Source organism: Equus przewalskii, chromosome 12 (genome assembly GCF_037783145.1).
Source record: "Equus przewalskii isolate Varuska chromosome 12, EquPr2, whole genome shotgun sequence".
Taxonomy (NCBI): domain Eukaryota; kingdom Metazoa; phylum Chordata; class Mammalia; order Perissodactyla; family Equidae; genus Equus; species Equus przewalskii.
The window spans coordinates 17,889,153-17,905,231 of record NC_091842.1 but is presented as its reverse complement, the minus strand read 5'-3'; the positions used below and the strand labels follow the sequence as shown (position 1 = coordinate 17,905,231).

At 38.7% G+C, this 16,079-nt stretch overlaps 1 protein-coding gene across 1 annotated transcript in view; it reads left to right on the top strand.

The window, feature by feature from the left end:
- Positions 1-1,210: 1,210 nt before the first annotated feature.
- The window catches only part of TMEM248 (transmembrane protein 248), a 71,469-nt gene continuing 56,600 nt past the window's right edge, over positions 1,211-16,079 (top strand). The window contains exon 1 of the mRNA XM_070567832.1: positions 1,211-1,452. The gene's annotated coding sequence lies outside the window, so the exon portion shown is untranslated. The remainder of the gene's footprint in view (positions 1,453-16,079) is intronic.

The following is a 16,079-nucleotide window of genomic DNA, read 5'->3' as shown; positions in this document are numbered from 1 at the left end:
AAGTCCAACCATATATGGTCAATTTAATTTACAACTAAGGAACCAAGAATGTACAATGGGAAAAGGACAATCTCTTCAATAAATGGTTCTGAGAAAACTGGACAGCCACATGCAAAAGAATGAAAGTAGACCTTTATCTTACATCATACACAAAAATTAACTAAAAACGTATTAAAGACTTGAATGTAAGATCTGAGACCATAAAACTCCAAGGACAAAACATAAGGGGGTAAAAGTTTTGACATCAGTCTTGGTGATGATTTTTTGAATTTGATGCCAAAAGCAAAGACAATAAAAGCCAAAATAAACTCATAGGACTACGTCAAACCGAAAAGCTTCTGTACAGCAAAGGAAACCACCAACAAAAGGAAAAGGCAACCTACTGAATGGGAGAAAATACTTGCAAATCATATATCTGATAAGGGGTTACTTTCCAAAATATATAAAGAACTTACATACATCAATAGAAAAAACCCAAACGATTCAATTTTAAAAAACATTTTTCCAAAGAAAGACATACAAATGTCCAAAAGATACATGAAAATTGGCAAAGATGAAAATTTATGATAACATTTTATGACTGTGACTGTACAGAGAAATATACTTCATTGATGGAAGTACAATTTGTAACATTTCCAGAGAGCAAATAAGTGTATCAAGAGCCTTAAAAATCTTTTTATTTCTTGGCATAGTAATTCCATTTCTAGAAAGCTACACTAAGAAAATAATTTAAAAAACAATTAAAATTTTATATAAAAATATTGACTACAGAAGTTAAAAATTTTTAGTGTTTAAATTGTGTAGAAGAGGGTGTTTAAATTAAAGAATAATTATGCAGAAAACTATCCTAGCATAACGTTAAGCATAGTTCCAAATTTGTTTTAAAATTCCCTACAATGCTAGAGAAAAAAAGAAAGAAATACAGCAAAATCTTATCGGTTGTCACCATTGGGTTTGGGGATTACAGGTGATTTTAATTTTCCTTTTTAATGTTTTCTAAATTTTCCTAACTTTATACAATACCATGGTTATAAGCAGAAAATTGGAAAAAAAAAATTATTCTAAGAGTATGAAAGCAAAAGCTATCCAGAACACAAGAGAAAGCAGAATTGTTAATAGTACATCTTAGCTCTTAAAGGGAGAAGTCTGTTTTAAAAGTGACACAGCTGCCTCTGAACAGGGTTTCCCAGGCAACCTCTCCGTGGTTGCCAATACAGAATGCCACCTCTAGAGGGAGAATCACCCTCTTGGAAGGTTCTGAGGCCTGCCCCTCTGTAAAAGAATAATGAGTTGTTTGCAGGGGTAGATGTCTGGTTGAAATTCCATCTACACAAGTGCACACCTGATGAATGGTTTCACTGCCAGAGGAAAATCACTCACTCCCTTAATAAAAAGTCAATGAAGCCGAAAGAAATCTAGTTCCTTGGGTTTGGCGTGGCAGCCAGAAGACTGGTAAGCATTCTTAAATATGGAGAAATCTCACCTAAGCACCGACAGCTTGTTATCAGAATTAATCTGAAATTCTGGTGGCTCCTGCTATGCGGTGGTCAACAGGCAAGTTGCAGGTGGTATCTGATCATTTTCTCCTGATTTAAAGTCAGAAGGGCGTGGACATGATCACTATTGCAAGTGGAAACTTTCTCTTATCACTTTGTAAATAATAGTGACTCATTCTGAAAGCTCTCTCTTTTTGTGTGTTTGGATGACCAATCAGTGGGGGGCTGGACTAGGTGGTCTGCTGAAGGCTCTTCCTTTTAAACTGCATTAATTATATGCCCTAAATATATGTCCAGCCCAGAGTACATATAAAGAATGGTGCTTGAGGGATCACAAAAAGGCTCATGTCTTGGACTTTGCTTTCAGCTTATTTACAATCCATAGAAACAGGAAGGTATAAAAACGTGAAAAGTTAAATAGCTCAAGACTTGGTTGAGTATAAGATACAACGGAAGTGAAAAGGCACCAAAGGTGTGTTTAACTTCCCAGTGGAATAATTACAGTGTCTTACATGTATTTAGCTTTTATGTACCAGGTACGGTGCTAAGCAAGCACTTAAAGTGTATTACCTCTTTAATATGTCTAACAAACCTAGTCTAGCAGGAATAAGATGAGGTAGCATTAATTAGTTAGTGCTTCATACACACTAGGCACTGTGCTAAGTGCAGATCATGTGGAACAACACATTGAATCCTCTCAAGTTCCCTGCAGGCATGCATGATGATCATCCTTTGGCACAAAGAGGAAGCTGGTGCACAGAGATGCGAGCATCTTGTGTAAGATCACAGAGCTGAAGTAAGGGAGCCAGGATTCCAACCCAGGCAGTCTAGCTCCAGAGCCCCACTCTTAATTTTTTTTACCTTTTATTGTGGTAAGAACACAATAAAATCTATTCTCTTAACAAATTTTTAACTGCAATAGAATATTGTTGACTCTAGGTGCAATGTTGCACAACAGATCTCTAGAGCTTATTCATTTTCCTTAACTGAAACTTTATGTCTGTTGATTAATAACTCCCATTTCCCATTCTTTTCAGCCCCTGATAACCACCATTCCTATGTTTGATTTTATTAATTTGGCTATTTTAGATACCTCATGTAAGTGGAATCATTCAGTACTTGGCTTTCTGTGTCTGGCTTATTTCACTTAGGTTAATGTCCTTAAGGTCCACCCATATTTTCCTGTATTGCAGAATTGCCTTATTTTTTAAGACTGAGTAGCATTCCATTATATGTATACACATTTTCTTTATCCATTCCTCTGTTGATGGACATTTAGGATATTTCCACGTCTTAGCTATTGTGAATGGTGTTGGGATGAACGTGAGATTGCAGATCTCTTCAAGATCTTGATTTTGATTTCAGTTCTTTTGAGTATATACCCAGAAGTGGAATTAGTGGATCATATGGTAGTTTGATTTTTAATTTTTTGAGGAACCGCCATATTGTTTTCCATGGCGGCTGCACCATGTACATTCCCATAGAGTCCCCACTTTTAAGTATCATGTTACACCGACTCCCCGCAAGATCTCAGAGAACTGAGAAAGGAGTTTACAATAGGCATTGGAGCTTTATTTTTTTTATTATTTATTTATTTTTTAATGGAGGTAACATTGGCTTACAAGATCATATAAATTTTAGGTGTGCATCACCATATTTTGACATCTGTATAGACTACACAGTGTTCACCACCAAAAGTCTAGTTGCCGTCCATCACCGTACAAACGTGCCTGTTTACTTCTTTCGCCCTCTTCTCCTTTCCCATCTGGTAACCACCAGTCTATTCTCCATATCTACATGTTGGTTTGTTGTTGTTGTGTTTGGAGTTTTAGACCTTTGGATTCAGGGATATAATGAAATTTGAAGAGATTTTATTAGAGGAAAAATGAAAAAGAGGAGATGACATCTTAAGTGAGATGTGACTGTTAGATCCTCAGTTATTAGCAGATTAGGACCACAGCATTTCAAACTACAATATTTGATTCATGTTGTAAAAAAATTTGTCAATTCCTGAGCAGCCTTGAATTTCTAGCTGACCATAGGATCAACTAGACATTGGATAGCCCTGAATTTCCCAAAGCCTGAAGTGGGGCTCAGAAATATGGCCTGCAGCCAAATCTGACCCATTACCTGCTTTTGTAAATAAAATTTTACTAGAACACAGCCACACTCATGTTTGTTGCTTCCACAATACATGGCAGAGATGAATATTTGCAACAGAGACCATATGGCCCATAGAGCCTAAAATACGTTTTGCAGAAAGTTTCCTGACTTCTGGGCTAAATGTATTACAGTGACTGGTATTTTTTCCCCTAAATTTTTATTTTGAAAAATGTTAAATCTACAGAAATATTGCAAGAATACTATAATGAACACTCATATGCCCTTCTCCTTGATTCAACACTTAACATTTTGTTTGCTTCCTCTCTCTCGTCAAATGCACACAAACACATAATCACTCTCTGGCTGTGTTATCTGAGAATTAGGTGCAGATATCATAACCCCTAAATACATGAGTATATATCTCCTAAGAATAAGGACAGTCTATTACATAACTACAGGATTTTAACATTGATGCAATAAACAGATCACATCCAAATTTTCTAAGTAATATCTTTTACAGATTTTTTGAAATCCAGGTTCTTGTGCAGGTTTAATTATTGCATTTAGTGGTCATGTCTCCTAGTCTCCTTTAATCTAGAACAATTGCCCAGCCTTATTTGTTTGTTCCTTTTTTCCCCTAGCTGTACTGAGGTATAACTGACAAGATTGTAAGATATTTAAAGTGTATATCATGATAATTTGATATATATATATACACATTGTGAAAAAATTGTTTCTTGTTTTTCATGACACTGATATATTTCAAGAGTGTGGGCTAGATGTTTTACAGAAGACCCCTTATTCTGGATTTTTTAGATTGTTTCTTAATGATTAGATTTAGGTTTAACGTTTGGGACAGGAATACTGAAGAGGTAATGTTACTGGCCACAAACACAGGTTCTTTTACCTGCCACCCAAGAGAGAGACCAAAATAAAAAAGGGAGCACTAGGCTTATGGCAAGGAAAGAGTTTTATCAAAAGGCAACCAGATAAGGAGACGGGAGGCCATTAGAACTCAGGGCCACCTCCTCAAAGGAAAAAAGGTAGGAGTTTCTATTTGAAGTTTTAGGTAGGGGAGGGGGAGCACGTGGCCTTACAAGTCAGCACTTTCCCACCAGCCTGCATTTGGCCTTGTGAGGCTGCTTGTAGAAAGGAGGATGGCAAGATAAGGGAATCTGCAGGTGGATGTCCTTGGTTGTCTGCCTCCATGGTAGATAGTGGATTCTGGTGGCAGGAAGCCAAGGAGTTGGGGTCTGGGAAGCTTCAGCTTCTTGATAGTCTCTGGATATCAGTTTCCCTGTAATAAAACTTTAAAGGATCCATAACTAGCCAAAATTTTAACATGAGGCCACCTGGGCTCTAACAATTTGTAACTTCTGTTTGCCTTGTGAAGTTCAGGGATACAAAGGTTTAAAAAACTGATATTTACATATGAATGTAACTTAGAGAAGCAGGGGAAGGGGATGAGTGCTTTTGGTTTTAACGCCATATCTGCTGGGTTTAATGTAGGTGAACTGATATCAGGGCCGTTATCAGTAATATGTCTTTCTCATTGCACCCCATCAGAAGACTTGGTGATAGTTAATGCATGAAAATTGCACCAATGGTAGTAAACAGTTGAACTGCTAAAGACAACAGTTTGTCAGTGCTTACAAATATATGCAGTCATGTGCTGCATAACAATGTTTCAGTTAACAGTGGACTGGATATGTGACGGTGGTCCCATAAGATTATAATGGAGCTGAAAAATTCCTATCACCTAGTGACATTGTAGCCATCATAACATCGTAGTACCATGCATTACTCATGTATTTGTGTCAAGGCTGATGTAAACAAACCTACAGAACTGCCAGTCATATACAAGTATAACACATACAATTATGTGCAGTGCATAATACTTGCTAATGATAATAAATGACTATACTACTGTTTTGTGCATTTACTATACTATACTTTTTATTTCTATTTTAGAGTGTACTCTTTCTATTTACTAAAAAGTTTACTTTAAAACAGTACTCTGTGTTAGGCTGGCTGCAGCCTCATACATCTTGTGTCTACCATGTCTCTTGATTGCATCATTTTCTCCTGACCTTGAATTAATCTCATGTTGTTTTGTTCATCATGGCCCCTAAGTGTATAAAATCCACTGCTAATGTTGCCATTTAAGAGTCCACATTAAGTGATTGACCTGGAAACAAAATTAAGGTGATTAAGAACTATGATGGTGGAAAATCAGTGATGATTATTGCTCACCAGTCAGGCATGTCCCATTGTACCATACCTATGATCCTGAAGAACAAGAACAAAGTGACAGAAGCTGTTAAAGGATCTGCTTCATTGAAGGCAATAAGACTAACAAAATTCAAGAAGGGCCTATATCAGACATGGAGAAACTTCTAATGACCTGGATTAAAGACCAGGCACAGAAGTGTATCCCTCTCAGCCCCATGACAATCACGGCCAAAGCAAAAAGTTTGTTTGTGATGTTGAAAGAAAAGACTGGATCTGACTATGATGTTGAATTTATTGCTAAGTGTTATTCATTATATAATGTGAAAGTGAGTAGTGGGTCTGCAAATGCTGACGTGAAGGCAGCTGAAGAATGTTTGGAAACTCCAGGAAAGCTGACTGTGGAGGAAGATTACTTGCCACAGCAAATATTCAATATGAATGAAACCTCCTTATTTTGGAAACAGACGCCTGAAAGGACTTTCATCCACAAGGAGGCCAGATCAATGCCAGGTTTCAAGGCTTTTAAGGACAGGATAGTATTCTTGCTTGGGGGCAATGTTACAGGCTACAAATTGAAAGCCTTTATGAACTGTCACAGTGAGAACCCCAGGGTCTTCAAATATATCAATTAGCACACGCTGGAGTATACTACAGGACCAACAAGAAGTCTTAGATGACCCAATTCCTCTTCCAGGATGCCCTTCTGAATTGCTATGCAAGCAAAATGGAGAAGTACTGTTTGGAGAATAACATACTTCTCAAGATTTTGCTTATTGTTGATAATGCTCTAGACATACTGTTTTTATTGGTGATCTTCATCCCAATATGTAAGCAGTGTTTCTCCCTCCAAACTCCAGCGTTTTGATCACCAATGGATAAAGGAGTTATAGCAGTTTTAAGGCCTGCTGCCTGAGGAGGACCTTTGCCCAGGCTATGACTGCAACTGAGGAAGACACTGAGAAGACACTGATGTAACTCTGGAAGGATTACAACACCTATGACTATATCAAGAACCTTGCTTGGGCTTGGGGTGATGTCATCAAGGAGTGTATGAATGGCATCTGGGAGAAGACACTCAAGAGGTTTGTCCATGACTTCAAAGGATTTGCTAAGGATAAGGAGGTTGCAAAAATCAACTAGGCTGTGGTTGAGATGGCAAACAGCTTTAACCCAGGTATGGATGGAGACGACACTGAAGAGCTTCTAGAGGTGGTTCCTGAGGAATTGACTAAGAGGAGTTGTGGGAACTGGAATAGGAACGCATAGCTGAAGAAGAAGCAAGATAAAAGGAAAGTACAGGAGAAGAGAAAAAAAGAAGTCCCAAGAAAATTCACAGTGAAGGGTTTAGCAAAAGCTTTTGCAGACCTCAATAAGCTGCTTAAAGTTTGAAAACATGAACCCCAACACCAAAAGGTTTTCATCAACAGAGAGGAATATTCATGGTGCATAATCTGCTTACAAGCAAATCTCTGATAAAAAAAAGAAACAAACCAAGCAAACCAACATGGACGTATTTCTGAAAAGAGTGAAACTTCAAGAAGAGCCTTAGGCAAGTCCTTCAGGAGGTGTTCCAGACGAAGGCACAGGAGATGACAGCTCCATATATGTTATTGTCTCTGAAGACCTTCCAGTGGAACAAGATGCAGAGAGGGAAGACAGTGCTGGTTATGATCCTCACCCTGTGTAGGCCTAAGTTGATATGTGCGTTTGCATTTTAGTTTGTAACAAAAAACTTTACAAAGTAAAAAAAAATTACAATTTTTAAAAATAGAAAAAATCTTATAGAATAAGGATATAAAGAAAGAAAATATTTCTGTACAGCTGTACAATGTGTTTGTGTTTTAAGCTAAGTGTTATTACAAAAGAGTCAAAAAGTTTAAAAAATTAACAAGTTTATAAAGTAAAAAAGCTACAGTAAGCTAAGGTTAATTTATTATTGAAGAAAGAAAAATATTTTTTTAAATTTAGTGTAGCCTTAGTGTACAGTGTTTATAAAGTCTACAGTAGCGTACACTAATGTCGTAGGGCTTCACATTCACTCGCCACTCAACCTACTGACTCACCCAGAGCAACTCTCCGTCCTGCAAACTCTATTCATGGTAAGTGCCCTATACAGGTGTATCATTTTTTATCTTTTATACCATATTTGTACTGTACCTTTTCTATGTTTAGATATTTCTAGATACACAAATACTTGCCATTGTGTTATAATTGCCTACAGTATTCAGTACAGCAACATGCTGTACAGGTGTGTAGCCTGGGAGCAACAGGCTATACCATATAACCTAGGTGTGTAGCAGGCTATACCATTTAGCTTTGTCTATGATGTTCGCACAATGATGAAATCACCTAATGACTCATTTCTCAAAACAATTCCCCATTAAGTGACACATGACTGCAGTTTATTTCAGGAAGAGGATACAAAATAGTGTTAACCTAAAAATAAAGAGCCAGGGGGCCAGACTGGTGGTGTGGTGATTGAGTCTGTGCATTCCGCTTCAGCAGCCCAGGGTTCACCAATTCAGATGCTGGGTGTGGACCTGCACACCACTCACGAGGCCATGCTGTGGCAGCATCCCACATGGAAGAACTAGAAGGATTTACAACCAGGATCTATGGCTGTGGACTGGAGCTTTGGGGAGAAAAAATAAAAGAGGAAGATTGGCAACAGATGTTAGCTTAGGGCAATGTTCTCCACCAATAAATAAATAAACAGCCAAAAAGACGTAAAAGAGTGTTTATTTGGGATCAAAGAATTGCAACTCAGGGAGCACAGATTCAGGTAGAAACCCAAACAGTGTCTCACTAAGGAGTGAAAGTCAGGGGTTTTTAAAGGTAAAGTAGGGAGGTTTGCTTGAGTCACCTACAAAGAATTTTAATTGGAGCTGGCAGCAGAAAGCTAATCTTGGCTAAACATGATCGATTGATAAGACTGTAGCTAAGCAAGGGGTCCATCATTGCAACAAGTTGCAGGTGTTTTTGTAGCATCCTTAGAATCTTTGCCCTTTGGCCCAGTTCATGGTTTCATTCGGTGAAGATGTGCATAAGGCCCATTTCCTTAATGACCTTGTGGCTCCGTTTTAAAACCCCTTGACTTAAGTAACTCCATTTTGTTCCACATTTTTCCCTTTTGATCAAGATCTTTCTCTGAAATCATCGTTGATCAACCATAGATTTCTTAGTCCTGAGTCACTGTGATGGACCTGTCCCAGAGTGTCATGTCCCACATTGGGGGGAATTTTTAATCTCTGATGGCTATTCCAAGGATCAGTGTCATCGAGGTTATGCCACACTGAAGCAACAAGGAGGCAGTCAGGAAATGACTCTTAGGTAATTTCCTCATCTGGGGATTTCATCAAGGAACTTGAAGGCTCAGACGAGTAAGCCATTTTTTAATCATTTTGTTCCATTGAACAATCATAATCTTGGTGTTTCTAGAAGTTCTGAAGCATATCTGAGTTACTAGTAGAATAAGAATTTTAGGGGCTGGCCCTGTGGTTAAATTTGCATGCTCTGCCTTGGCGGCCCAGGGTTTCACCAGTTCGGATCCTGGGTGTGGACCTGGAACTGCTCGTCAGGCCACGTTGAGGTGGCATCCCATGTGCCACAACTAAAGGGACCTGCAACTAAGATATACAACTGTGTACTGGGGGGATTTGGGGAGATAAAGCAGAAAAAAAAAAAAGATTGGCAACAGTTGTTAGCTCAGGTGCCAATCTTTAAAAAAAAAAAGGATTTTAGACACGAATACACGTAGCAATCATCCAATAATAATCATTAACAATATTTGAAGGCCTGATCTTAACCAGGTGCCTACTCCTGAAAGGAGCCAGCTAAAAATGTCAATAGGGAACCAGACGGTGCTAAAAAAAAGACATTGGACCAGAGAGATCCTGTTTTTTTTCTAATTTTTTCTAATTTTTTTGAGATCTAAATTCACCAGCATAAGGACATGTTGGCTATGGCACAGATGCTGCCCTGTTCTGCAAAGAGATAATTGAGTGCTATGTGATTATCTAATACCACTCTTGCTAGGGAATCCAAGAATCATTGTTGTTGGACCAAGGCACAAGCAGTTAAATTTGATAATTTAACTATGGTTAAGGATAAATCTTTTTTTTAAAACTTTTTATTAAGATTATGATAGTTTACAACCTTGTGAAATTTAAGCTGTACATTATTGTTAGTCATGTTGTAGGTGCACCACTTCACCCTTTGTGCCCTCACCCCACCCCCACCCCCCCTTTCCTCTGGTAACCACCGATCAGTTCTCTTTGTCTATATGTTAACTTCCACCTATGAGTGGAGTCATACAGAGTTCGTCTTTCTCTGCCAGGCTTATTTCACTTATAATACCTTCAAGGTCCATCCATGTTGTTGTGAATAGGACGATTTTGTCCTTTTTTATGGCTGAGTGGTATTCCATTGTACGTATATACCATATCTTCTTTATCCAGTCATCAGTTGATGGGCATTTAGGTTGCTTCCACGTCTTGGCTATTGTAAATAATACTGCAATGAACATAGGGGTGCATGGGACTTTTGGAATTGCTGATTTCAAGTTCTTTGGATAGATACCTAGTAGTGGGATGGCTGGGTCATAAGGTATTTCTATTTTTATTTTTTTGAGAAATCTCCATACTGTTTTCCATAGTGGCTGCACCAGTTTGCATTTCCACCAACAGTGTATGAGGGTTCCTTTTTCTCCACAACCTCTCCAACATTTGTCACTTTTTGTTTTGGTTATTTTTGCCATTCTAACAGGTGTAAGGTGATATCTTAGTGTAGTTTTGATTTGCATTTCCCTGATGATTAGTGATGGTGAGCATCTTTTCATGTGTCTATTGGCCATCCGTATATCTTCTTTGGAGAAATGTCTGTTCATGTCCCCTGCCCATTTTTGGATCGGGTTGTTTGATTTTTTCTTGTTGAGCTGTGTGAGCTCTTTATATATTATGGAGATTAACCCTTTGTTGGATAAATAACTTGTAAATATTTTTTCCCAATTAGTGGGCTGTTTTTTTGTTTCAATCCTGTTTTCCTTTGCCTTGAAGAAGCTCTTTAGTCTGATGAAGTCCCGTTTGTTTATTCTTTCTATTGTTCCCTTCATCTGAGGAGTTATGGTGTCCAAAAAGATTCTTCTGAAACTGATGTCAAAGAGTGTACTGCCTATATTCTCTTCTAGAAGACTTATTGTTTCAGGCCTAATCTTTAGGTCTTTGATCCATTTTGAGTTTATTTTTGTGAATGGTGAAAAAGAATGGTCAATTTTCATTCTTTTACTTGTGGCTGTCCAGTTTTCCCAGCACCATTTGTTGAAGAGACTTTCTTTTCTCCATTGTAGGCCCTCAGCTCCTTTGCCAAAGATTAGCTGTCCATAGATGTGTGGTTTTATTTCTGGACTTTCAATTCTGTTCCATTGATCTGTGCACCTGTTTTTGTACCAGTACCATGCTGTTTTGATTACTGTAGCTTTGTAGTATGCTTTGAAGTCAGGGATTGTGATGCCTCCGGCTTTGTTCTTCTTTCTCAGGATTGCTTTAGCAATTCGGGGTCTTTTGTTGCCCCATATGAATTTTAGGATTCTTTGTTCTAATTCTGTGAAGAATGTCATTGGGATTCTGATTGGGATAGCATTGAATCTGTAGATTGGTTTAGGTAATATGGCCATTTTAACTACGTTTATTCTTCCAATCCATGTACATGGAATGTCTTTCCATCTCTTTATGTCATCATCAATTTCTTTCAGGAAAGTCTTGTAGTTTTCATTGTATAGATCTTTCACTTCCTTGGTTAAATTTATCCCAAGGTATTTTATTCTTTTTGTTGCAATTGTGAATGGGATTGAGTTTTTGAGTTCTTTTTCTGTTAGTTCATTGTTAGTGTATAGAAATGCTACTGATTTAGGTATGTTGATTTTATACCCTGCAACTTTGCTGTAGCTGTTTATTATTTCTAATAGTTTTCCTATGGATTCTTTGGGGTTTTCTATATATAAGATCATGTCGTCTGCAAACAGAATTTTACTTCTTCATTGCCTATTTGGATTCCTTTTATTTCTTTTTCCTGCCAAATTGCTCTGGCCAACACCTCCAGTACTATGTTGAATAAGAGTGGTGAAAGTGGGCACCCTTGTCTTGTTCCTGTTCTCAGAGGGATGGCTTTCAGTTTTTGTCCAGTGAGTAGGATAAATCTTTTATTAACAGATGATTATGGATTGCCCCAAACCAAGGCACAAATCCCCTGGCAATGGTGAGCAATGGAGAGTAGATGGGATGTAGAGAGGAGCTGCCAAGTCTCACCTAACTCTATGATATCGTGGTTGGGTTTTTCTTTAATGAGGACTTGAAATGGAATGCTGTGGTAGTCCAAAAGATGTTGTCCTGCCATGTGTCAACTATCTATAATTCATAAGCCTATGGTTCCCCACTGTAATCACATACAAAGGTGTATCTGGAAGGGCACATAGCACACCACCAAGAATGCAGTTATTTATGTTTTCATTGACAGATATGAGCTTAGGAATACATTCCAGCCAAGGATCAGTGTGGCCGTTGCAGCCTATTAAGGGGCAGGCTGACAACCATTTGGTCCCAGTGTGACAAGAAGCTTCAAATAGAGGGGTGAGATTACATTTTTTACAACTTTGGCCAGCCATCTGCTTGATGCTGAAGATGAAGGGAAAAGTGGCAGGTTCCAGGCAGTTGGAATGTTGTGGGAATAGGGCTTTTGTGAAACATTTTGTGGAGACATCAGCCAGAAATAAGGTGGACGTGCTGGCTCAAATAGTTTTACTCTGTAGGCGGTTTTTAGGGATAAACACTTAAAATCTTCCATAGCATTGGGAACCAAGGAGAAATTGGTGACAGGTATAACTAGGGAGTCTCTATATCTGGATGATTGCGGCCTTTGGAGGCATCCTGAGCATTCAGAGAAATTTCCCCCAGTCGCTACAGTTGGACAATTTGCTAGGACATTGTTTTTTCATTTGCTAACAAAAATGCCCTCGAGGGAGGTAAAAACTCCAGTTAAGATTAAATAAATTCCCATAAGTTACAGTCTTGGACATAATAAGGCAAGTTATTAAGTGATATTCTAAAGTCATCAGCTAATTAAGTGGACCTTCCATAGCAAAACATGTTGAACTATTATTGAGAGGCTTAATAAACTTATCAGTGACAGAGTAGGTCTGTTATAAAGAGGGTCAGCAATAAGGTTAGAGTGGTGTGTGTATATGTACTGGCTTGGTCTCAAATCTTGGGAAAGCTGTCAGCATCAGATGCCATCTGCTTCACTTCTTGGTTATTTTAATCTTAATTCTCCAGTCGGTTCACAAGTCCAGTTGGGCGATGAGGCCTTCTTAAGAGAGAAACATGAATCCTTAAGTTTTGCAGCAAAAGGATTAGTCAAAAGTACCTGATATAGTCCCTTCCATCTAGGTTGTAAAGAATCTTTTTGAAGATGTTTTCAGTAGACAAAATCAACTGGTTGCAGATTGTGATGTTTGTTGTCTTGTCTCCCAGGACCACACTGTGGAAAGACTGCTCTACTAGGGTATGGTTTTTATCCAAAACTCTAATCATTCCTTGGCAATATGGGAGCATGTCCCCATTAATTTATTGAATATCAAGAGCAGAGAGAGCAAAGTGCATAGGTTGGCTGGTAATTATTTCAAATGGTGACAGCTTGTTTCCCAAAGGGAGCAGCTTTCAGATTTAGAACGACCAGAGGAAGTTCCTTAGGCCAAGCCAATTTTAAGGTCTCCATAAATTCTGCCAATTGAGTTTTAATAATGGCATTTGTTCCTTCTACCAGTCCAGAGGACTCAGGGTGATAAGCACATAAAAATACTGTAGAATAGGCCACAGTTCACAGACCTGTTTTATAACATGGCCAGTAAAATGCATTCCTTGGTCATTATGCAGTTCTGAGGGAACACCCCAGGTGGGTATAATTTTTTCCAATAATATTTTTGCAACTGCCAAAGTGGAGGCCTGCCAGCCAAGGAATGCTTCAACTCAATGAGAAAACATGCAAACCATAACAAGAACAAACTTATAGCCTTGGGAAGGAGCCAGCTGGATAAAATCCATTTGCCATACCTTGAAAAGACCTTTAGGCAAGTCACAGTACCCTGGGGCTGTTTGGATAGTTTTCTCTGGATTGAATTTAGGACACATGGCACAGGTCAATTGCACTTCCTCGGTAGCCTTAGAAATATTTCCCCACCAGTTTTGTTTCATAAAACTTATACAAGATTATGTGCTGCCCAGTGGGTCATCTGGTGAGTTATTTCCATCAAGAGTCTTTTCATGGACTCTGGAAAGATAGGTTTTCTGTTTGGATTAGTTACTGAGCTAAAAATATAATTTCTGTCAGCCCAATAAAGTCTTTCTTTATAAGGTGCCTTAGATTGTGTGTTCTTGATCATTTCCATTAAATCTTCTTTTGAAAGATAGTCAAATTTGCTATAACAGTTTCAGATTTGGGGGCTTGTAAGGCAGCTGTCCGTGTGACCCAATCAGCTAAATTATTTCCTTTGGTTTCTTCTGAATTTAACCTTGAATGCCCAGGCGCTTTAATGATGGCTAAGGCAGATGGAAATCGAATCGACTTTAGTAACTCGTCCACCCAATTTCCGCTCTTGATCTGGTTTCCTCCTGAGGTCAAGAATCCTCTCTGTTTCCACAGCATGCCAAAGTCATGAACTACCATGAAAGAATAATAGTGGCTATCTGTATAGATACTTGTGGTTTTACCTTCTGCTGAGTTGCAAGTCCTAGTTAGGCATGGAGTTTCCCCGGCTGAGCTGCAGTAGCGGGTGGCAGGAGAGCTTCCTCAATAACTTCAAAGGAAGAGGCGATCACATACCCTGCACGATATTTTCCTTCATCATTGTTTAAACTAGAACCATGAGTAAGTCATGAAATCTCTGCATTAGCGCTAGGGGTTTCCTGTTAGTCAGCCCTAGGGGTTAACAATTGATCAGTCAGGGTCAGACAGTCATGAAAAGTTTCATCAGCTGACGGAAAACAGAAAGGTTGCAGGATTGAAACTGTTGCAGCAGGAAAGGGTTATGGGAGAAGAAGTTAGCAGCGATATTTCATTTGAGGTAAGACGGCTTACAGAAGGGTGTTGAGTGTGATAAGAATTGAATAAGCATTCTCCTGCTCCATGGGGAACACACATGGTGAGTGGAGAGCCCATAACTAATTCCTCAGTTGATTTTGTAAGGGTTGGTGTTGCTGAACTAGCTCTCATACATGGAGGGAGACCTTTGGCTACAGGGTCTAATTGTTGACTGTAATAGCCAAAGGGTAGGTGTTGACCCCCATGCTTTTGAGTAAGCACTCCTAAGGCATTCCCTTCTTTTTTCATATATGAAAAGGAAAAAACAAAGCTGGTAATTAGGATGTCCTAAAGCAGGGGTACTGAAAAGTCCGTTTTTTTACTGAGCTCATAATAGTTTACATTAATGCGAGATTTCAGTTATCCATTATTTCTTGACTGTCACCACATAAGTGCTCCCCTTCACCTGCTATGCCCAACCCTAGACCCCCTTCCCCTGGTAACCACTGAAGTGTTTTCTTTGTCTGTGTATTTGTTTATATTCCATGTATGAGTGAAATCATCCGGTGTTTGTCTTTCTCAGACTGGCTTATTTCGCTTAGCATAATTCCTTCCATGTTGTTGCAAATGGGATGATTTTGTCTGTTTTTATGGCTGAGTAGTATTCCATTGTATATATATACCACATCTTCTTTATCCAGTCATCAGTCAGTGGGCACTTGGATTGTTTCCATGTCTTGGCTATTGTGAATAGTGCTGCGATGAACATAGGGGTGCATATGTTACTTTGGATTGTTGATTTCAAATTGTTTGGGTATATACCCAGTAGTGGGATAGCTGGGTCGTATGGTAGTTCTATTTTTAATTTTTTGAGGAATCTCCATACTGTTTTCCATAGTGGCTGCACCAGTTTGCATTCGCACCAGCATTGTATGAGGATTTCCCTCTCTCCACACCCTCTCCAACATTTGTTATTTTTAGTCTTAGTGATTATAGCCATTTTAACAGGCATAAGGTGGTATCTTAGTGTAGTTTTGATTTGCATTTCCCTGATGATTAGTGATGTTGAACATCTTTTCATGTGTTTATTGGCCATCTGTATATCTTCTTTGGAAAACTGTCTGTTCATCTCCTCTGCCCATTTTTTGATCAGGTTGTTTGTTTTTTTATTGTTCAGTT